This window comes from Poecilia latipinna, unplaced genomic scaffold, assembly GCF_001443285.1.
Source record: "Poecilia latipinna isolate Pla-1442-1.1 unplaced genomic scaffold, P_latipinna-1.0 Scaffold1489, whole genome shotgun sequence".
NCBI classification, from domain to species: domain Eukaryota; kingdom Metazoa; phylum Chordata; class Actinopteri; order Cyprinodontiformes; family Poeciliidae; genus Poecilia; species Poecilia latipinna.
This window is the reverse complement of record NW_015114105.1, coordinates 15,242-36,650: the sequence shown is the minus strand read 5'-3', so window position 1 is coordinate 36,650 and position 21,409 is coordinate 15,242. Positions and strand designations below refer to the sequence as shown.

At 38.0% G+C, this 21,409-nt stretch overlaps 1 long non-coding RNA gene across 3 annotated transcripts in view; it reads left to right on the top strand.

Annotated features, from left to right (window-relative positions):
• LOC106963048 (uncharacterized) overlaps positions 1–21,409 on the top strand; it is a 61,809-nt gene that overhangs the window by 26,179 nt on the left and 14,221 nt on the right. For 2 of the 3 annotated variants that reach the window (XR_001428109.1, XR_001428107.1), the window contains 2 exons: positions 14,340–14,413; positions 14,844–15,931. This is a non-coding gene — a long non-coding RNA (uncharacterized LOC106963048). Of the gene's footprint in view, positions 1–14,339; positions 14,414–14,843; positions 15,932–21,409 lie in introns of those variants that run through there. The other variant, XR_001428108.1, reaches the window with a different exon arrangement.

Here is a 21,409-nt window from a genome sequence, read left to right as displayed (position 1 = left end):
TATTTTTTTTTTTCCAAAAATTAATTTTTTTTTCTTTTTTTTTTTTTTTTTTTTTTTTTTTTTTTTTTTTGCAAGAGCCAAAACGCTGTTACTGAGCTAGCGGCAGCAAAATTATGGCTGCAAGCTAAACAAGAAGCTAAAATTGTAAGTATTTTTAGTCAATGTGTAATGGAACACAATCTATTCATTCGGTGTGTTTTTTTGTGTTGCCCATACATGACTCAGAACCTGCCTCTGTTTAAATGAATTAATGCCTCCAGTTTGTTATTAATTCTTAAACAAACCCCGTTTCATTATACTCGGTAATGACACCTAAGCTGACAGTAAATTGACGAAACAGAAAGAATGCATTATTATTGATCAAGAAAGGCTCCCTTTGGTGTTATGTGGGTAAATATGTTCAGACATGCTCATTAAGTTGTCTTATAATTCTCTACCTTGTAAAAGAAGCAGGAAATGCCAATTGTAAAAATGTAAATGACTTCCACCACATATATGCATATTTGAGTACAGAGAAATCATTGGATTTATTTTTTTTTCCAGCCACTGCATCTTCTTTGTTTACTGAATAGCTACACAAATAAACCACTTGCTGATGTCACAGCATGTGAGTGAGTGTTTTTTTTTTTCCTTATAGGGGAAGCATTTACAACAAACCTGTGCATTAAAAAAGTACCAACATCTTCCTGTGGTTTCTGAGCCTCCTAATTAAGCATGCATGATGTTTCTCTCCCAGCTGCTCGGCTGCTGAGATGCAGGAGGCAGGTGTATTGAGCCCCCCAGTGAGGCCTGGAGAATGAGAGTGGTATTACGCAGGAGTACAGGTGTGACATGTTTGGAGGAGTCCAGGTGCTTATTGAGTTATCAGAAGCAGCCACCGCACGTCTGATTTATCATCTGGGGGTTGGCGATGTCGTATCTGAGTGATAATACATCAGACAACTGAATAAAATGTAAAAAGAAAAAAAAATAAAATAAATAAAACAATACATCTGTTGGACACGTTATAGCACCTGAGAATGTGGAAAAAAAATGGCATTGCATTTTAATTTGCGACTGGATTTTTGTCAATGTTTTGGCTGCGAATGAATGAAATCATTGAAAACACGTTAAAATCAGTTAGAAGATGTTTGGAATCTCATCAACAAGCTCTTTGACATAAACACATCTGCTTACCTTTCCATTCTTGAGAGCGCTGCGCCCGGAATGAGCCAGCCCGCCTCCATGAGCACATCAAAATGTACCCAAATTTATGAGGAAGTTTTTATCCCAGACTCAGACACCATCTGATAAACAAGCACTCTTAGCTTGAGGCTAAATAATACTCTTTGAGGTCCTGATTTACAATGCTGTGAAGGATTCATTTGCTTCAGAGCTCTGGGGCTCACACACCTCTGTGATTGGTCATCCGTAAGCTCAAAAAATTTGTGCTTAGATCCAGAGCTTACAAGCTTAAATATTTCTAAATGGACAAACACATAAATGATCATGGCCGCTTGCTCAGTGTTAATATATTAAAAGAAATGAGCTTTTTTTCAGAAACGTAAAAGGCTTTTAGATTTAGCAAAATCTTCTCAAATTCCTTCTGATTGATGGTCCAACTAAGGCAGCATGCAGCTAATCTAATATTGCTTGTTTTTTTTAAGGGGGAAGTCATTGGGGTATTGGTCCACTACATGGCCTCCTAAGAGATCTGATTAAAGGGAAATCCCTCTATGTTTTAGTCTCGCCTTCTCCATAATAAATAGGCTGCACACTGCAAATGGCGAAACTCATTTTACACCGCCGTGCCTGAAATAGAAAAGAAAGTTTGAAATATCTCTGCTCAAAAGCACTAATTGTATTCCTGCTCTTTTTCCACATTCCTATTTAATATCATGGAATTTTTTTTCTGAAAATGAAATTCGCCAAAAATGACTACTATAACTGATAAACACTAAGCTAAAATTAAACAATATTTAACTAAAAATAGTCACTAAAAACTAGCAAACACTCTAAAAACTAATTCAAACTAACTGAATTAGACAAACAAAAAGACGCAAGGAAATAAAGCGAAACTTTAATGTTTTTAGGTGCAAAATTTAACCAGATTTTGCACCAGTATTCAGCTTATAGTGACTATGAACTGAAATTCACCAAGAATGGACAGTTTTTGCTCCTTACCCCAAAACGTTGATTCTATGCACATTACCTTTGTCCTTTTAAAAATAAATAATATTTTTTTTCTCATTATGACAATATTATTTAATTTATAAAAGTAAAACCATAAAAACATTCCATAAAACATTTTTTATGGAATGCTTTTAAAGGATCATTCATCACCACAGTAATGCAATTTGCAAGAGATAAAAGATTAATTAACATAAGCAATACATTTGTAAGCTGTTTTCAGAAGAATAACAATTTATCCGTTTTTACACACGTTTCATCTCCAATTTTCTTGTTTCCAATTTTCTTGTAACTTAAGCATTTTATTACAATTCCTTAATTAAAAATATATTCATTTTCACCTCTTTTGAGTTTAAAATTTGATATATATATTCTTCTAAATAAAACTGAATACTTAAATTTTTGAAAAATACAGCTTCATGTAAACATGTCACAAAGGCCTTCGTGAATGAAAGCCACCTCGATAAGGATCTGAACCTTTATTGATCACGTTTGCTTAAATATCACATAGCTTAAATTGAAATCATACACCTTTCCAAAACCATATTCATGCTTGCATCAAATGCGCCCCATTTAAACACAAGTGGCCAAGCAGAAACTATTACATTTTTGGCTTATTTGTTTCGTGCTTTGCAGAGTTGTTGTCAGTGCTCGGAGACATCTGTTTTAAACCACCGTGTTTATTCTGCGTTTATGGGGTTGTGAGAAGGTCGTGATATTGTTGGGTCATATTATAGTTAATTGGCCTAAGGATGTTTGATCACAGCTGCTGGGAAATTAAAGTGAGATTGAAAGCCCCTGATGTCTTGTAATTACTGTTTCATGTTGTGTAGTCTCACTCACCAGCAGCATCGCTCCCTGATAAATGGGCAGTAAAAGCAACAATAGACAAAGGACAATTCAGAAGAGCCGAGGTAGATCCCTCTAACGTCAGAGCTTGACTCTGTCTGTTAAAAATGAACACTTTTTTTTTTTTTCATTATCTTTTGTGTCATGCATTTGTAACATCAGTAGAATTACATGGTTAAATCTTGTGTGACCACAAGCAAGTATGAGGACAATTAACTACACAATTATGGAAGCGTAAAAGCATGTTAGGCAAAGGAAATGTTCCGCCCAATGTGTTCAGGCTGCACTCCAAAGAGGAGGAGGAGCCGCATTGAAAACAAACCGCTGTCCCTGATATCAGCTGGTTAATCCGCTCCTTTTAGTGGCTTTATTGGCTCATTCAAGAGGGTCTGTTGACATTCCCCCTGCCCTGTTAAAAGGCGACTGCATCTCAAGTGAAATCTGGAGTGTTCTTTACACAGGCGGGGAGCCCCATGTGGCTCCTGCCTCCCAGTGGGCCTGTGATTTTCCTGCTTTAAGTGTCTACTGTCAACACTAATTTGTCCCTCTCCTCCTTCGCCCCCCTCCGGAGAGAGACACTCTCCTAAAGTTTTAATAAAAGATCAGCTATAACTCCCTGTTTTCTGAGGGTGAGACAACTGCGTTAAAAGCCACAGAGGCAATAAGATGCCAGGTAATGATTACAAGGTTTGAACAGAAGCAGTTACCGATACCACATACTGTTTTACACAGCTCACCCCATGTGTGTGCTATAACTAAAAGCTGCTGCCTTTATGGGGCTATTTTATGAATTGCAGGGATAGTCTAGAGATGTAGATGAGTCATGTAGTTCTTATCATAATAATAATAATAATAGAGCAGGAAATGGGGGGACTGCCTGGGCTGCAGCTGAAGGACCTAGCAAATTAGCTCAACTGTAACTTTAGCAATCATCTGCTACATGGAGTTACGTGGAAAACAGGAATGTCAGTCGTATTTGTTGTGCTATGGAAGTGAATACCCTCTCTTTATTACAAGTTAGTAGTACTGCAGGCACTGCAGCACAGCTACCTGCTAGAGTAAATTAGAAAAGTACTTCTTAAAACTCCCATGAGCTTTTATTTTGTATGTATTGCTCTTTTGCTATGCTGTGAAGCTGTACAGAAGTTGCAGTTAGCACCGCAACACAGACAGCTGCAACATGAAGACAGAAAAGTAGAAGTTTAGACTGTTTTGACAACAAGGTTGAGATCTTACCCCTTTAGGCCTCTCTCAAATTGACATATCAGAGACATAATTCAGACATGTAATCTCAGCCTACATTGTTTGTCTTCATCACTTTAATAAGATAACATTGCTAAATCTGAATGTTCACTTCATGTTGGTGTTATTTCACATGCTAGCAATAGCACTACTTTACAGCTAACTGCCAGGGAAGGTTATAAAAGTAGCAGCTTCAAGTTTCCATATGCCATGATGACCTAATAAATTGTGGAATAGTGTGCGAGAAATAGACAAATACGTTTTTCACACAGGGTCAGGTCAGTTTCATAACCCTTTTTCCTTGAATAAAAAGAATACAATCGTAATCTGACAGCGTTTTGTAGTTACTCAGGGTATGTTTGATATCAAAATATGTTTGACGATCAGAAACAACATTTAAATGAGACAAAAAACCCAAAACAAATACCTTTTTACTCACTTTATTATAGACGTTACTAAAACGAATAGCAAAAGAGAACTAGAAGTGTATCACTGCAGCTGAAGTACACAATAGTTTATGTAAATATTGGCTTAAATAAACAGGAGTAAGGACTATTAATTATTTTCACAATGGAGATTGAAAAATATTGCTTTAGGAGTAGGAGATTGATTCAAACCTGATACCGACATCCTCATTGCGAATATTCAGTCTCACTATAAACTAGCATTAGCAATGCAGCACAGCTCGCTGCCACAGAAAACGAGAAAAGGGACGGCTCTTAGGTCGACTGCAAGAAGACATAGAATCTTTGCAGTAACTTTAACAGCAACAAAAACCTTGTTTTGTTTGGACAGTGATTCCTAAAATATTTTTCTTAGTTGCAGGCTGTTACATATGAGGAAAAAATAACATGACTGCCATTACCACTAATTTGTAATCCCTTCGGTGATTCTTTTATTCCTCATGTGGCAATCACTTGGACATATAGTCATTGTAGAGGGTATTTAATAGATTTTAGTACTGATGTTGCTGAGAATAATGCTTTAATAATGACATTTAACAACTATAATAACCAATACGTTGATCTTTTGCCAGTGTTTGAGGGACAGTGAATCTGTAAGCAAACAGAACTGGGAACCCTGCAACAGAACTTAGTTGTCTAAATACTATTTTCCACGTGTTTGGAGTGAGTATGCATACTACATTCCTTTTTTGTCTGCATTTTCTCCGGACAAGCCTCTGCAGCAAAGGAAAAAAAGTTAATATTCTGTAAATAAAGTCTACAGATTACATATTACTTTGTTGTTTCAAGTCCACAAAATGTATAGTAATAATTTGTTCCATGTCATTTTTTTAAAATGAATTTTTTTAAAAATAACTTTATTATAAAGTCACGCTTTTATTTGTTGCTCAATATTCTCTCGTCTGCACATACTGAAAATGAGCTGTTGCCTGCTAGAATTCCTTAGTGTGATTCATTGCTGTTTCTTTCTTGAAGATTAATAAGAGCAACATGATTGCAAATAATAGATTCTGACATGTTTTGCTTGAATACCATTTCAAAGCCTGATAAAGTAATTTGCTCCATTTCATTTATTTGCACTTGATCTCTAAAGGAAAATCAATGGAAAAAAAGTAATTTCTCACCTGCCATTTAACCAAATTCCCATCAATGTGAATGATGGGTAGCGGGTAAGGCGGTCAGGAGACTTTCTTTTCAATTATCCCTGACTTGTTTACATAGTGTTTTGTTCACCGGCTTGATGTGAACATACAAATCTCGCATGGGTTCTGCGGCTGTAAAGGCAGCTTAATGCAATTTCACTTCAATGGTAGGCAAGAACCATGTAGAAAATTGTTCAATATCTCAGTCGAAGGCCAATTTTCGCTGCATTGTTTTGGTACACAGCGTATTGTAGTGATATGGTAATGTAATATGCATAATTCATACACCTAGTTCCCCCTTCTCATTTTTGATTCTGGGGTCCTGCCTGTTCATCTGCAGCTGAATTAATACTACATTGTCCATTAGGTGGCCATAAGACAGGGCAATGCTATCACATTGGGACTGAGCTGAAATTCCCTCGAGACGAATGGTATTCGTCATCTTTCCATTTTTGTATACGGGCTGTACAAGAATGGCTTTGCAAAATACTGCGTTTCTCATTTCGAGCGAGGTCTGATACCCTTTTAAACGGGGTTGAGATAATAATTCTGTCGTAAATGAAAATGTTTCCACATGTGGCTGTTTCTCGTAAACCGTCCAAATAAAGATTTTTCTGCTTTGCTTTGTGCAAACTGTGTTTTTAGCCTGCTCTTCCCTCAGGTGAATTAGTGGCTGGAGGAACACAAAGAAAGCGTTAGATGTGGCTTGTTATCCTCTCCAGGGTTCACTTAGAGAGCCCCCACACTGCTGTAGTTGTGACCTTCATAAGGCACCAGTCTCCCTGCTGGGAACACACACACACACACACATCACAATGAGCACATCCACTCCACAGCCGGCACTCATTGGGTCATGATGGGGCTAAGCAGTCCCATTAAAGTATGCTCATCTTGGCTGGGATCACGTGCACAAAGCGTAGAGATGGACTCCAGCCAAGAGGTCTTGGGCCTGTGGTTTCCTCCTTTACAGTAACTGAAACATGCTAGCAGATACAAAAGAAAGTAAGGATGCAGGGAATTACCGCTCTATTTTATGTTTTATCTCTGTATATCTGTGTCAACTTTTCCTCTAGACACCATTTTTACGTTGCTTCAGACAGCGTTCAGAGTATTATAAATCCATTTTTGGACATGCAGTGGTCAGTTTAATGATCATTATTTGGCTCAGTTGGTAAAACAAGGGACTAAGGTGAATCAATGATCGATCTTACTACATGACTTGATTCATGGGTTGCACTGTGATAAATGGCCATCTTACCCTCTGGGCAACTGTTGTGGAATAATATATTGTGAAGAAGTCCTGATAAGAATGTATTTTTATCTGTGACTTCAGTGTTTCATTAGTTGATCAGAAGCTTCTTGCGGCCTTTTGTATCTCCTATTGAAGAAAACATGCTTTCTTATGCTATTATTCAACATTGTACATAATAGCAAATATTAGCTATTTAATCAACATTTGTTGATGATGGGTTATGACAACTCAAGTCAGTCTCGTAGGTTAGCAATTAAAGCCGCAGCTGCTGTTATAAGCAAAATACGTTTATTACATTTTGCTGAAACTGTCCCCATGTCGTGTCAGTATGAGATAATTTGTGAACAAATCAAGCTCCTCTGCCTCTTCCCTGTGGTCCTACTGCCATCTGCAGAAATTCACTGTTCTGTCAGAAACAAGCAATCAGATCCAGGAGGAGGGTCTCAGCAAAATCTGCAGTGAAAAAGCATGGCCAAACATGCTGGAAGTTGTTTCTCCACCACTAGTGCAGAATTAAAAGTAATTAAAACTAATTCCAGGAAGAAGAGAATATTTCTTATGCTTCAAGAATTGACAGCAACTGAAAGAATCATCAAAAACCTGACACTTTGCTAAAATACTGAACATACATGTAATGGACAACAAAATCCAAAACATTCTAATGAGCATTTTATGTGAAAAATGATCTAGATTAGTAGATGTTGAAATGGTGAGACTGAGTTGTAATGTTTGGTGGTTTTATGTTTATTTACATGTTTATTGAACAAATATTAAAGATTTGTTTTAGACATGCTTAAGCCTAAGCCTAGAACTTTTTTGGACAAGATTCCTGTATTTTGTATAAATCTCGACAAATTACACAGGTCTAACTCATAGTTATGAACTTTTAAAAATGTTATTTCTTACAGTATGACTAATCTGCAAGACAAACTTCTTTGTAATACATTATGAATGAGGAAGAACTCATTTAAAGTGGAATTATTGACGATCAAAGATTTTAAAGTGATCAAGAATTAGTTTCATAGTCAGATGGTCATTTGAACTTTGACTATTCTAAGAGGGAAGGCTACATGACAGAAGAAAAAATAAGATAAAGTTTCCGAGTCACCAGATCAATCCGTCATCTGTCAGAATCAGGTTGTTGACAGTAGGATAGTGGAGGAAATCCTACTTTTGGTTAGAGCCATGCTGTCTTTCACCTCACTTTTTGGAATTGGACTGGTTTCTACTGAAGTATTGTTCCCATCAACGATGGATCTCTTTCCAAATGGACAACTTGAACATAGCATACCATGCCATCTAGCAAATATTAAAATTAACTGGATACCAGCCAGTGTAATTCGTCCTTACTTTCACATGGTGAACCACAACTTCTTTGTTGCACTAGTTTTTTGAGAGCTTGGTTCTATGTCTTCAACCAAACAATCAAACTTGGATTTTTTTTGTTGTTTAACAGCAAGTTAACGTTGGAGGAAATATCACCAAATTTTGGCCACGACGATGCTATTTTACACATTATGTGTAAAAAACACAAAAAAAAACAAAAAAACAGTAGACTAACAAATTAGAAGATCTGGAAAATGTTTTTTCTCTCTCCTTTTTTTCAAAAACGAACTTATTTTTAGAAATCAACTCATGTATGCGTTTGATTTTTTTTTTAATCATAATATCTAGCTGGCCATTTGAAGTGGGCAGGACAGCAAAAAAAAAAAAAAAAAAAACCCTCTGTAGATGAAAGGCCAGAATTAAGAGGTGTTTGTTACTACAACAATATGACAGTAAGAATAAGACATTTTAAATATATACTATTGAGCTGCTGCATTGTTGGCTGAATAAATCTTCTGAGATTGAAATATTAACTCTACTTACTGCATATCCACCAGTATGTTTTACCAATTTATTTTATTAGTCAAATGAGTTTAAAGTCCCCCCCTCACCAGCCCCCTTCTCTGTGGTACGTAGCTTCAGTGCCAGCTTTGGTAAGACCATGGACATGTGCAATATCAAGTCAGGGATCTGTCTTTGATTCTGGCTGATGGGAGAGCGAGTTTCACCTAAAGGTACTGAAGCAAAGAAATAATGGTATACTACACTGCTTGCGAGGAGCAATCGGAGGAGGGGCGTTCACATTAAAAGTGTCTCTCTAGGTAGCTGACATGACGGGACTAGTCAGACGTAAATAATGACAGACGGAAACTATCATGAGGTCTGTGAAGCATCCTCGTGCTGCCATCATTTTCTGTCTAACCTTGCATTGCCAGCAGCTCACTGGCTCTGGAAATCATTTAGGAGGCAGACTAACGATGCTGCCAGACCCGAACACCCATTGCAGGGATTTGCATGACTTTGGGTCAGCTAAATAGGATTTGTACTTAAGCCATAAGTTATTTCCTTAAGTAACAACTTTACCTTGATTTGCAATAATTTGAAAACGCGTATAATTCACACACACTGCACATTCTAGTTTAATAACAGTCCATGCAGGTATGTTTGTTAAAACGACTGCTGATGAGGAACACAGGACTCATTTTTCTCTTTAAGTGCACGCGTCAGTTTTTGAGTGGGGGCAAAATGATGATGCAAGAGGACTTAAAGGTAATATCAATTCATTGAATGACCTCCAAGGGTTTGCTTTTTAATTATATTTTGTTCATTTGACACAAAGCTGCCTTACAACCTGTAAATGAAATTTACATCAGACTTCATGAAGGTTGCAATTGAGAAAGATGGACCTAATCTCACTATGTTTATTCCTGCACTGCAGCGAGAGAGATGAGCAAAGTCGTTTCACTTGGGTTTTTCTTCACATTCAACCAGCATTCATATAATTGCTTTGAGGCCATAATACCTTCACACTGATTTTATATTTCTGATTAGGTCATCTGTTGCTTTAACAAGTAATCAAATGGACATAATTCACAAAGTGGGTTTAAATGAGATATGTAGTGGTTAAGTGATATAAATAATTTCAATATTTCCATTCATTCATATTGTCCTTACTAACTGGATTCTTACTGGAGGACAATAACAATGTAAAACAGGAGCCCACTTTGCTACATACTGTAATTAAAATAATCTTTGGGGACATGTTTTGCTCTGCAGATTTGAAACTTAAAAAATGCCATAGTCTTGTATTTGCATAATATACAATAAGTCTCACTCAACAAATTTATTAGTCTGGAACCTCGAAAAGCCGTGGCAAAGCAACTTGGGTTTTATAATTGGCATCTTGTGGTTTCCTTTCCTGAGGAGAAAGAGGATTTCACATGCTTTTATAATAAATAGCATATTTAAGCACCCAGGAAATCACTGCAAGACATCTATCCTACATCGTTTCATTTATTCTGGTGTGTTTAATTAAAGCTAGGGAAACTGTGTGTCTGAACAGCGTCTAATGCCTAGGACTGGTTATTAGATATTAAATTGATGCATAATTCAGGCAATTAAGAAAGTAATCACACAAAGTAATGTAATGGAAGTTAATTATTACTGCATAAGCAAACAGTTCATCAATGCTAGTTAAGCGCTGCGACTGCATCCCTAATATGCTCACAGAGCACGGAAATTCCTCTCCCTCAATGTTTTGATATGCCGATTACACAAGCAAGAGGCAGATTAGTGACAACAGAAAGCAGGGATGATCTATCTATCTATCTATCTATCTATCTATCTATCTATCTATCTATCTATCTATCTATCTATCTATCTATCTATCTATCTATCTATCCATCTATCTATCTATCTATCTATCTATCTATCTATCTATCTATCTATCTATCTATCTATCTATCTATCTATCTATCTATCTATCTATCTATCTGTCTATCTATCTATCTATCTATCTATCTATCTATCTATCTATCTATCTATTCTATTTTTGTGTTTTCCTTGTGTAGCGGGATGCTCTGTGACAACACAACCCTTCCTCTGGGGGTTCAAATACACAAAAATCACATAAAACCAACAATTGGGCGGCCAGACGACCCCACGCTCTCTCTCGCTCTCCCGGTCATCCTCTTTTGAAGACACGCCATAAAACAAGACCTTCCAGCCTCTGGTTGTTTTCCAGAGTATACATGCGTGTCACAGTTGACCTTTTTCTGGGGTCAGGCCGCTTTTATATTGGCTGACATGTTTCCAACTTAATAGAACTGTTTAGCGTCGATCCCCAGGGTCCCAATATTTATTAAGCTGCAATGAGTTGCGTCTGTCCGCTCCAATCAAAAGGGCCAATCAGTTGAGGTCAGACGGGTAGTAATGGAGAAAAACAGACATGCAGCACATGCACAGCGATGCATGCTTAACACGGGCAACACAAACACAAAGATGCAGACGTTTGCAGCTTGCAGCATGTATATGCACGCACAGAAATATCTTAAACTGACCTTCTCAGAAGCCTATTTCTTGTTTTTAAATGTACCTTTGTGTCACTGTTAGCCTCTCATCTTCTGAGTAACTGAAGATGAGAGTTAGTTTAAATGTCTGTCAGGGGTTGTTGGAGGTTGAGCAGCATGTGCTCCTGTGCGACACCCTTATTTCTTGTTTTCCAAGTAGTTTCTGAGGTCTATTGATTTACCTTTGTTCACCCAGTGTACAACATCCCATAATGCCGGTCATTTTCTTAGACTGATTTTAAGCTCCTGTCTGGTAATCAGGGATAATTGTCAATTATCACAAGGAGCCATCAGATCAATTACTGCAAAATCAATGCAGCCACTTGACTTCTGCTGCTTCATCTCTTGTAGCAGAACTACCACCTGGAGTTGTAAAGAAGCTTGTGAATTTAAAGACGCATATAAAAAGTAGTATTGTTTTGTGATTCTGAAATATCATTGGGATGTTTTTTTTTTTTTTTTTACAGCCAAGAAGTTGAAATAGTAAAGCATCAAATGCACTTGTTGTTGCTATCACTGTTTTTTTGTTGTTTTCTTTGTTTGGAGCTAATGGAGACAAAACTATTGTTACCTCTTAAACTGAGGGCTCTGTATTATATCTGTTCGTTTTTTATGAGCAAGCTTGAAAGAGACGGCCTCTATTCCTGGTAGCTGAGATGACTTTTGTGATGAAAGTTAATACCGGCAGAGTTCTGATGTCCTTATTTTCCTCTCAGAGGCAAGAATCCACTTTCACCTCATGAAGGAAAGATGCCATCGGCCCGAATGGCTTCCTCCGCGGATGGAAACAAATGTGCTGTTGTAATGGAATAGCCCGGTCCGCAGCCTAATGTATTATCTGCTTCTCAACGTATTTATTTACACTCAACTACTCCACAAATTGTCTTGTCATCTTAATGGGGTAGGATTAATCTGTGTCCATGCAGGCTTAGCCGAATGGGGGTGGAGGGATGGGATGAGAGAGAGAGAGAGAGAGAGAGAGAGAGAGAGAGAGAGAGAGAGAGAGACTCACCTTTTTTCCAACTTTGTTCGAACGCTCAAAGGTAAAGTTGACTCATTGATGTCTATTCTTTAGGATCTCATTCACTTTGGTTTCTATTTGTTCTGAAACCATCAAATCCAACAGAGTAAATGGCACAAAATGTTAGATTTGCAATGCATTGCTGCTTAGAAGTTTATGTATGCTCATTTTACTGATGAGGCCCGTGAGGCTTGTAACGGTGCATTTGTGATTTTTTTTTTTTTTTTCTCAGGGCCAACCAGTAGCGTGTTTCCAAATTAGGCAATCCAGAGTGCTCCTTCCCACAGGAGCAACAAAAATACTTAAAAATTAAGTTATTTTATTGTTCCCGACTGTGACCTAAAGTCAATAGGGATTAAACAGCCTTTGTGCTGTTCGATGGAAGAACTGCATGAAAAAAAATGGCTGTTTATAGTTATACCCAAAATTATTTGCTAGTGTAGTCCAGCCGGATTCATATGAATTTCTTTCTTTTTTTTTTTTTTTTACCAACATGCTTCCTTTGATTGGAAGTAGAACTGATAGTGAAGCTTTGAATGACAAAAAAATTAGGGTGATGGAATTTAAAGATACATCTTCCAAAATCCAGAGGAAACGGGCAAAATATTGGTCAATAAAAATAAGAGGACTTTGATTGCTGTAATGCCAATTAACATTGTTCAATTTATTATCAACAACATCCTGGATTAATTTTATCATTACAAAGACTGGATCTGATGTGAAATTAGTTGATGTCCAAGCATGAACCTGGTTGAATACATGTTTTATTTGAACAGATTAAAGAATGAAGAAGAAAACCTATATCGTCCTAAAATATTTAAAAGGTGAGAGAGGCCTTTTTTTAACCTTGTCTAATGTAGCAATTGCTTCTCCAGTATTAAGTAACACCATTTCATATTGATTTCTTTTTCTTTGGATTTCTGATTTTTTTTCTTGCTTAATATGTTTGCCTTTATTTCAGAATTAAATATTTAAACTTGTGCTCGCCATATAAAACACTATGACTTAGTAGGAACTACTAGCTACTAGGTGTATTTATATCTGCAAAATAAGATATAAATATGCATACGTACATACATACTAGATCACAAATACATAAACACATGTAGCTACATGTGGGCGTAGTTTGTGTTTAAACTCAGCCTAACCCCCAGATTATCCCTGTAAAATCAAACACATTTGCTAAAGAGTTAAGAGCCGACCCAATGAAGTAACTTGAATTTGCTGAACTAGCCTTAATATTTCACTTACTTTGTGAAATCCTCTAGTATCTGTGTCTGCAAAACAGACCCAGAGGCCCATACCTCCACCTCCATACTTGGCAGTTATTACAGTGTTCTTGTTTTGGCTCCTGATAATAGTCTTTTTGTCATTGTTGCAAAATTTTTAGTCTATTCCTCATCAGATTCTAGAAGTTTTCTTCAGGACACATTTGTCTGATCCATGTGGGCAGCTGCTATATTTGATTTTGGCTTCACCCTCTCATTTGATGTCACAGTTTAACTTTTCTGATCCTGATAGCATTACTCTGTGATATTTTGTGATCTTTATATGCCACTGGACATTTAATCAAGTATCATTGGAGACGTGAACATATTCATATTATAAACCGGGGTTGATTAGAAAAAAATCTCGCTTAAAATTCTTCAAGTCTTTTTGTCATAAAATTATTTTATTCCAGACAAACACAAGTTATAATACATCATTTGAAACTCATAATAAATATAGCATTCATGCCCATGATGAGTGTATGTAATCTTCTGACCTGCACTGTATTTGGATTTTAAATTGTCTCTTTCATTGCAGCCATAAAGTGTCTTATTCAAGGACAAACCGTGCAATTCAAAAGTGAGGAAGGACAAGCTATATAAAGACAAATGGTAAGGTCATCATTAAATCTACTGCTGGATCTGTAATGTTTAATACACTGCGCATTGTGTCTACATATTAGATATTGAATCCTTGTTTAAGACGGCTACCCCAATCATGTTGTCCATTTCGATAAATGTCAAACGTGCTGTAATAATTTTCAGTGAATCTTGCAGAGATTGTCATTTACCCGGTGTCCAAACTGCTCATATTTCATCCTCACCTGAAAGAGGCTGCCATTGAATATAATCACACACACACCTACTGCATCAGACCAAGAGAAAACAGAGTGTGCACTTTGTGCACAGCTATTTATATCAATAAGTCCCGTGCTGAGAGGCACAAAATGAGCGTTTAAGCTGCAGGGCCCAGAGAGCGCAGTAGCAGGTGGGCAGGCTGCGTTGAGGCGCCTGGGCTGAGGGGGTGTCCACTCTTTTACAGGTGTTGCCCATCTCGTTGTGCGTCCATGGTTCTGGGAAGGTGTAGGTTTGGGAGAGAGTGGGACAGCTGGAGCTGCAGGCGTTGGAAGAGACAGGGGGAAAAAAAAAAAAAAAAAAAAAGGGGAAGGAGCCTCCTCTCACTGTCGGGGCCTCCGCAGGTCAGTGCCTCTACCCAAAGGGACGGCAGAGCGAAACGCCATCAATTCACAAACAAAGGAGCCACTTCACCCACCACAAAGGAAACATATGTGATAGAGCCGACTCCCGAGCCGCAGCTCACTTTAACATGTCAGCCTCTCCTAATTAGCTTTGTTAACTCCCTCTGCTGTCTGCCCAACTGAGGCCTCTTCCAGTCACACGGCTGCTTTGTGTTTACAAGGGCAAATGTTTGGACCTGCTCCCGAAACAACACTGTAAGATTTTTAATCCTTCCTAAAACAAAACATGCGCAGACCATCACCTGAACAATTATCATGTAACACACGGGCTCCGATGAGTCGGTATTGATATATTGATCACTATTGTGCAAACAAGCAAAGCGTTTGTACGGTTTCACCGCAGAGATTTACATAGCCGTCTCTTCACCGCGTGTCTGAGACGAGTTGTGTTAGATGAAAACAGCTGCTCCTCAATCTTTATCAGAATGTTTTGGAGTCATTACTGGCCAGCCTTCAGACTGTGGGCTGCCATGCGTTACATGTTGCAGTCCGCACTGGGCCTCATGTGACCCCTGCTGCTTACCCACTGGCAGTGCAATTTAACCAAGCTGATGACATGCAGCATGACATCCCTCAGAGAAGCGTCCCACTCACTGCCTCGTTTGGGGGAATCAGATGGAGAGGTGTGGGGGGGTATGGGGGCACGGCATGGTGGGGTGTGTGAACCTCTGGGTAACTGGCTGACCTCTCTGGCGAGAAAATCAAAATGCTCTTTGATTTGAGAGATATGTGTTTGTTTTGTGTCATTTTTTTCAAGCGTATGGCTCAGGAAAATTGAAGGAGGATAAATGTAAAAATTTTCCAGCGTAAAATTAATTTGGCATCTTCTATACTCCATAGATTGTGAGTGAATATCATTATCATAAGCCGAGCTCTGGTTCAAACACGGTGTGTGTCACCTGACAGCTGACACAACACAAAATGTTTAATTTTGTAAGCTCATTTTGACGGTAAGATGGGAGAATGCTTGAATTAGTACAGTGGTTTTATGTTGGCCAAGATGCATGAAGAGAAGACAGCTAAACCAATATTAAAAAAATGCAGTCGCTGGCCCTTGAGTCTGCCAGATAGTCCAGCACTTGAGAAACACTCGGCATAGAGGAGTGTGACTGCTGGCGGCTGAGTGTCATGATCCCAGGATTTCTGCTTTCTCTTTGACAGGAAGGTCTGAAATTTCTGGGTTAAAAGTTCTCCGAGATTATATCTCAAAAGGCTTCTGCGATGATGGCTCACGACAGCCGTCGCTTTTACGAGTTTGAGGGAATACTGCTAAAATCTCTTTAGATTTATTGTGGAGAACTCCACAATAAATATGGGGAATCGTTGTTATTTAGTTCATGTTTGGCTGGTTTCATTTATTTATCGTACTTCTGATCCAGGTAATATTCATTAAAACTACGTTCACTTAGCATCTCTAATCAGGATCTTGGAGGTGTTTTGTTTGTGTCTGGATTTAACAAAGTATACAATGCATTATGCATATTTGTCATGTAATAACCACAGTGAAAGACAGAGTAGCATAAAGAACAGAAAGAAAATCTTACAAATGGGTTTTTATTTCATCCAAAAATATTTAAAAATGCAAATATAAAAATTAATTTGTGATCCTATAAAAAGTTTGACTCAATGAAACAAAAAAAAAAGATCTAAACTACACACATACAGCCAAATCCATGAGATTGACATAACACAAAAACACATATGTGAGTAACTTATATAATAGCTTGGTCAAATCATTTACAAACAATAGGGGAAGCACAGCTAGACATCACTGCTAGCTAAATGCAAATTGACCCAACTAAACCTAAAACATCCTCCTAGCTCACAACCACCTGGAAATCCTGCTGAGCTTCCATTGTGATTTAAAAATCCTCAGTTCAACACTAAAAACAAACCAAAAAAAAGAAACAAAGTTAGTATAACAGAATCTATGTTAAAAACCACACAGTGCTTCTGTTCTGTGTGTGCAATCACTGTTGTGCTTGAAATAATTAAATTCATGAATAAAGCAGCTTTTAATGACAACACAGAATAACCATAACTAAAGAAATGAGAGTGTGGACTGATGTTACCCATGTGTGACAGAGGCTAACACAACCACAAACTTCAATGCATATAATTAGGATTTTATGTGATAGACCAACACAAAGTAGTGCATAACCATAAACTGGAGTGAAAATAATAAAGTGTGGCATGGATTTGCATTGAGTCCCAGTTACTCTAGTCGCACAGAAAGAAAAGAATCCAGTTCAAGTAAACCAGCATCATGATGACCAATGAACACAGCAGACAAATCAGGGGTAAATTTGAGAAGAAGCAATGTTAAAAATCTTTTCAAGTTTTGGACATTTCACAAACTTCTGAAAATAAAACCACCAACTCATGGGCATCCACCCAAACTTACAAGCTGGATAATTGGAAATGAGATAATGGATGGATTTGCAGCTCAGGTGGAATAATTTGTTTACTGTACAACTATTTGTTGTGCACTTTAGATAAAATGTAACTTTTTGACTCGCATGTCAATACCATGTCTGGCAGAACTCTGACACTCTGAATACGCCATCCCCACCATGAGACATTGTGTTGGCAGCATCATGTTGTCGATTTGTTTTTCTTCAGCAGAGACTATGGAGCTGATCACAATTGATGCGCATTGTATTGCTGCATACTTTAAATTCAATCCAATTCACATCTATTCATTTATCACCAGATTCTGTTCAGGTCAATTTAGTTAATTCTAGTGCAGTCCAATCATCACAGTACATAACATTCAATTTAAATTGTAGTTCAATATTTATGTGATGAACTACCTCTGACTGAACTGATGTCCATCAAAATTGTTTTAGACAAAATAAATGTATGCATATTTGTTTTAGGGTCACGATTTAATTTAAAGCGTTCTTTTCTCACAATCTATAGCTGTCGCGCTTCTTCAAGAATCTGAATACGAATATTTACCAAGCAAATGTGTATCAAAATATGGCATTATTCTCTGATAGGTGAAGCATATACTTTGACATGCCTCAGCAGGCCAATGTATTCTACATTCTCACTGTCAGCTATGACAGCAGGCTGCTTTTTGTTCTTCTTCCTCCTTTTTTCCCTGAGCACTTAGAATAAAAATCAAAAAGTACTGTTGTGGAGGAATACCAAGGTAACAGTCTGGAGATGTCTGGCCAAAAGGGATTTGTCCCTCCAGGTAGAAGGTAGGGGTTGGTATGCCCTGCTGTTTTGCATTTTTGAATTGCTTTGCTGCCCAAGCATGCCTCATGCAGGCCGGGGCTCCTGAAGTGTGTCATGGCTTTCTGTGACCGCTGTATGGGAGCCTTGCTGTTAGACTTTACCCAACAAATATGGATTATGTTAAAACGGGCGGCGAATTGACGGGGATATGCTAATGAGTCCCAGATGGGTACGCGAGGAGCGGACAACGGGGACATGCAGGCGCTGTATGGCAGAGCCAGTGTTTGGCAGGTCCATCATTCCGTCATTAAAGGCCACATTATTACTTACAACAAGGCTTGCATGACAATTGCTGAAATAAATGCAGTTCCTCTGAGAGTAGCCTGTTGTGTCCTTCAATTTCTATTTGCTTCTAATTTTTTTTGTCCTGTTTTCTTCATCCTTGCAAATCTGCACTCAGCTGCTGATGCTGTGAATCTTGGTGCTGTGTAAGAGGCTTTGTGCTTACCTCGTTCGAACATCAATAAGACAGCCCTATTACTAGCTGAGGCCATTCATTAATATAATGAGATGGTTTTTGCTTTAATTGATAACCGATTGGTGTTGATGAGACATTATGCACTTGTGGATAAGATATTTCGCTGCATTTTTCCTGCCCTGAACTAAAGCACCTGCTTATTTGTTTTAAAGAGGCAGGTCTCCTTTGGAGCTTTTCTGTTTTTTTTTGTTTTTGTTTTTTCTGCTGTGCACTGGGCTACCAACAAGCTGTCCCCTCTGCGTTATTATTGAACTAAGGCATTAGGTTTTCAGCTGCACAAGCAGAAAGATAATGGTGGCTTATGTGTAAGTGCACATTTGGGACGGCCTTTGTTCTTTTGACATAAACAACCACATAAGTGACGGGATTAAAGGAAGCAACTAAATGACGCAAACTGAGATTTGCACATCATTTAACAGAAAAGCATTGTAGTAGCAATAAAAAAACAAAAACTATTTCTATTCGACTGCAAATACAAAAAAACTTAGTTGCTGCACTGAAATATTTAACCAAAGTCATGAATCATGGTGATTATTAAAAGTATGATGACATAGTGCGATATAGAAATCCAGCTCGGTGCAGTCTGCGTTGCTACGTCTGTCTGCGAAGACGCACATATGGGACATTGTCTAATGAATGATGAGAAATGTAATATTATTGGCTCTGGGCACAAAATACAAATAAAATGAAATGAAAGGGCAATGTGAAACCACTTGGGGGTATTAATTGGTTAAGGGCCATCATGAGTCGGACTGGCTGACAAGATTTACAGAAACAATTGAAGAAGACTCAACCCCTTTCACATAGCTGAGAATAGATGGTAAAATTTTGGGTTTCTACTTTGAGTAGAACATATAGGGTGCTGTGTGTTGCAGTAGATAGTGTAGGAGCCCCATATATGGAGGTTAGATGTCTTTGCACTGCTGCTCTAAAAGAAATAGCTTTAGCACCTATAGGAAGCTAAAAAGCACATGCTAACTTTTGTGTCATTAGTGGCTAACAGTCAGATGCTAATGACTTACAAATTATTTGTATCTTGTCTGTAACTGTATTTTTGCTAAAGACCACCCAAATGCAGTCAGATAAGTGGCTTTAAACCAGCTTAGGCTTCTTTGATGCTTTGCAATCGAGAACTGTTGGTCCAGATAAATGTTTACTTCAAAACTAGAGTCTGAAATTCACCAAGTGGGTTTTAAGGTTTAATAACTCACCTTTACACTTTAACTTTGGCTAATAGGCTACTAAACGCTAAAAAATACTTTCACAAAGTCAAACATTTCTGCAATACTTTAATAGTATCAGTTACGCACTAGTGATTGAGACTTTTACATTATTTCTTAAAACAAAATAGGGGGATAAAACCCTTCTGGATTCAGTGGTCACTGTCATAAGCTGAAAGCCTTTGAGGTATTTAGTGCATCACCTCAAGCAAATTCTAATTGCTACTGATCTTTAGTATTTTGAGAAACAGAATGTTTCTCAAAACTAGTACTAGTTCTCTGACTAAAGTGAAGTACGTTCGGGCGAACTGTTCAAAGACTCCTCTGATCTTTAAGGATTTTTCTGTTCACATACTGTAGAGATGTACTTTGGTGTGGTGTAAATGGCTACTGACACCCCATCCAACCACATCAAGGATTATCATCACAAAAATGACAGAATTAAAGATGTCAAGATTGGCTTTGAACCTCACCCTGGAGACTCCAGCTGGGTGGGTGGAGAGCTGACAAGGGGTGTGGATGGGGTGTTGACATTTGTTATACACCTTCTACATGTTGTATTTGCTGGGGGCATTGTTAGCACTCACCGCCTCCAGCTCAGGATTTAGGCAGGCCCCCAGCAGATGCAGACTGTGCCCCATGCACACACACACAGCCACACAGACACGGTCTCTAAGCGCTCCCGCCTCGCCCCAGCAAGACGAAGAATAGACGCCCAGGGGCAATTCAGCTAGTGTGGATCACTTCAGATGAGGCACATTAAGTGGCTAGTGATAAATTTGGCATGACAATTGCAAACACAGTTGCTTTTGTCTGTAATTAATTCCAGTGGTGCCTGAGGCCTTTCCTGTGTTACAACTGGTGTGGGCCAGAAGTGCTTTCCTAACGAGGCCACATTACAGTCGGGATTATAGCCAACATGAAAGTGTTCTTAGAGGTAATTTTTAGATGTCTAATGCAGAACTAGAGAGATTTATTTAGAGGTCTTGCACATTCTTCTCTATTTAAAAAGCATCCTTGACGTAATTAGTTTCACATTAATTTATCAAGAACCCTGCACAGGATCTGACAATTACAGCTGTTTACTTCAGAATATTTAAATATGAGTAAAATAAAAAAAAAACATTCTACAAACTTTAATTCAACTTTCTTTCCAACTTATTGCCCTAAGAGAGTGACAGATAATTCATTGTGTGTGACATTTTATAGAGGTAATTGATCAGATATAACTCTAAATTGTGAAAAAAGTCATCTTGACTGTGTATTGTCTTTTTGAGTAATTTGAAACATTCTTAGATTTTAGAGGATTTCCTGACAATGGCTTTTAGGTTGTGGACTTTTTAATCATTGGTTGAACACTACCTGATAACAAAATGAACTTACAATTACTAGCCACAAATGATTT